The sequence below is a fragment of the Mus pahari genome, chromosome 17 (genome assembly GCF_900095145.1).
Source record: "Mus pahari chromosome 17, PAHARI_EIJ_v1.1, whole genome shotgun sequence".
Lineage (NCBI taxonomy): Eukaryota > Metazoa > Chordata > Mammalia > Rodentia > Muridae > Mus > Mus pahari.
Window position 1 is genome coordinate 18,631,930 of NC_034606.1, and position 2,790 is coordinate 18,634,719.

A 2,790-nucleotide genomic window follows, 5' to 3' on the forward strand; every position below is an offset into this window, starting at 1 on the left:
AGAATGAGAAATCATAATCTTCTAGAAATGAAAAACTATTGTGTCTGAAGTAAAGAATAGAAACATTTTATGTCATTAGTATAAGAAAAAAATGTTAATTAACACAGAAATTGAAAGTATCCAATTATTATTTGAACAAGAAAGATGGTGGCAGGGGCAGTCAATGTCAACTATGCACAACATTATGATGGCCAATGTAGATGTAACTGAAATTCCTAAAGTTGAAGTGATTAAAAAAAATAAAATAAACCTGGCAACCTAATACTAACTTTCCTCAAATTTGATGAAAATCATAGAACACATAGGTGCAGGAATCCATGTGATCCTTAAGCAAATGAAACTACTTCAAAGCGCATGATAAGAACATGATTCAAACATGGGATTCAGAAAAACCTTGAAAAGACGGAATGGTAGAGGGGAATCTTCCTGGGAGTGGAACAACAGCCTCAAAGCCTGGGATAGCTTCAAGTTGGAATTCTGTGCCCAGTGGAAATGACTTTCACGTCTGACTGCGGAATAAAGATTTCATGATTTCGTACAAAGGCTGAAAAGGTTTATTAGAAATAGACTTCAAATAACAGAAAGGTGAAATAAAATCTTTCAAGAGAAAAAAAAAAGACTATTATGTGGAATTCCCATTATTAAGTGCTTAATTCTTCCCCAATAGATTTATAGTTTAATGAAATCTCAATAAAAATTTTCTCTCCCACTTCTACTCTATCAGTGTGTATACATACGTTTCAAGAATTGATGTGGAAAAAAATAAACTATTAATAAACAATTTCTCTCATACATAATCTCAAAATAATTTTACCAAATAAAAAGACATCAGACCAAAAAAGTTCACATTACATACCCTATCATTCATATATATATATATATATATATATATATATATATATATATATATATAGTGTGTGTGTGTGTTATATGCATTTATGTGTATATACTATATAAGTATATAGCATAAAATACAAACTTATCTCTACTGATAGAAAACAGATGAGCTGTTTGCTACTTATAGAAATGAAAAAAAATCAATGGTTAAGAGACCCAAGGAATGTACTGGAGTGACAGATAAGTTCATTTTCTTGACTGTATTGACAATTTCACGGGTCTTTATATTCTCAGACTTTCTAATTTTATAGCTTTAATAAGAGCAATGTGCTATATATGTCAAGTGGACCTTAACCTTTAAAATGTATCTAAAACTTCTAAAAATGTATTTCAAGAAATGCTAGTATTTGTATAATATAGACTTTATTGATGATAACTGATGTTGTATTGCAATTAGATGTTCAATTAGACTACCAATCCCAGAATCCTGGGCAATGAAATCAATGAGATGTGGCAGAAGAGATGAGCATCAATCACTTCCAGGGTTGGTCCATAAGAACCTTCTTATTACCCACTCTTTCTTTATGCCTTGTATTGAGTAGGTTGTGATTATTCACAGGACTTAATATGAAAAAGCTATAGAATGAACAAAGTTGGGTCCCTCGGATCACTGTTTGAAGCAGAACCTTTTAAGAGATCCATCATCTTCTGATTGCTTTAAGATTTTTTTTTTTAAAGTGACGTTTACTTGATAAGGGATTTTAAAAGTTGCAGTACTGTGTGCTGTCATTGCTACCATTATCTTGAAAAGCGAAACTAATTCTTTAATTCTTTTCTATGACCAAAAGAAAAAGCAAGACAATATCATAGTTTGGTCTAATACTAACGGATCCCAGATAGTAAAGAAAAAGACTTACTTGCATCAGCAACAGATATACTAAAATTGGAATGATACGGGGAAGATGATCATGGCACCTGTGCAAGGATGACACACAAATCCATGAAGCATTCAACAGAAACTAAGTAACATGTAGGGCCCAAAACAGGAAGCTTGACAAAGAGAGGGAAGTAAAAATACACAAAACGGGAAGTAAAATACACAAAACAGGAAGTAAAATACACAAAACAGGAAGCTTGACAAAGAGAGGGAAGTAAAATACACAAAACAGGAAGTAAAATACACAAAACAGGAAGCTTGACAAAGAGAGGGAAGTAAAATACACATCTGGATGGATAGGGACCTGGGTAGGAGAGGGCAAACAAGAAGGATGAAGTATGGGAAGGATAGTGGGAGAGGGAACAGAGAGAGAAAAGTGGAATCAGTCTGTGTGGGGGGAGGCTATTTTCAAGACAAGCTAGAAATCTAGGACAATGGAAATCTACTTTAGTTCCCAACATACAAGGGTGACTGTAGCTAAGTCTCCTAGCAATACAGGATAAGAAACATGAAATAGTCACCGCCTGTAACCAGGCAAGACTTCTGATGGAGGGATGGGGATACCAACCCAACCCCAAAACCTTCAACCCACAAGTGTTCCTGCCTATAAGAGGTGCAGGGATAAAGAGGGAGCATAAGGTGGGGGAATGGGTGAGCAATGGCCCATGCCATGAGAGACAGCCCACCTCTGACACTATTAACGACATTCTACTATACTTGCAGATAGGAGGCTAGCATAACAGCTGTCTAAGTTGGTTCAGCCAGCAGCTGATGAAAACCAATGTAGTGACCCACAGCCAAACAATAGGCAGAGCTCAGGGCATCTTGTGGAAGAGGGGCAGGAGAGGATTGAAGGAGCCAGAGAGTTCAAGGACACAAAAGAAAATATACAGAAACAACTAACTTGGGCCAATAGGGTCTCCCAGAAACTGAACCACCAACCAAAGAGCATACATAGGACAGACCTAGGCCCCCTACACAATATATACAGCTTGGTTCCATGGAGGACCTCTAAC

The 2,790-nt window shown here is 36.1% G+C and overlaps 1 non-coding gene across 1 annotated transcript; it reads left to right on the top strand.

Moving 5' to 3' along the window:
• Positions 1-1,754: 1,754 nt before the first annotated feature.
• Positions 1,755-1,857, top strand: LOC115062484. The gene has a single exon (XR_003842435.1). It is a non-coding gene; the product is annotated as a U6 spliceosomal RNA (small nuclear RNA).
• Positions 1,858-2,790: the final 933 nt, after the last annotated feature.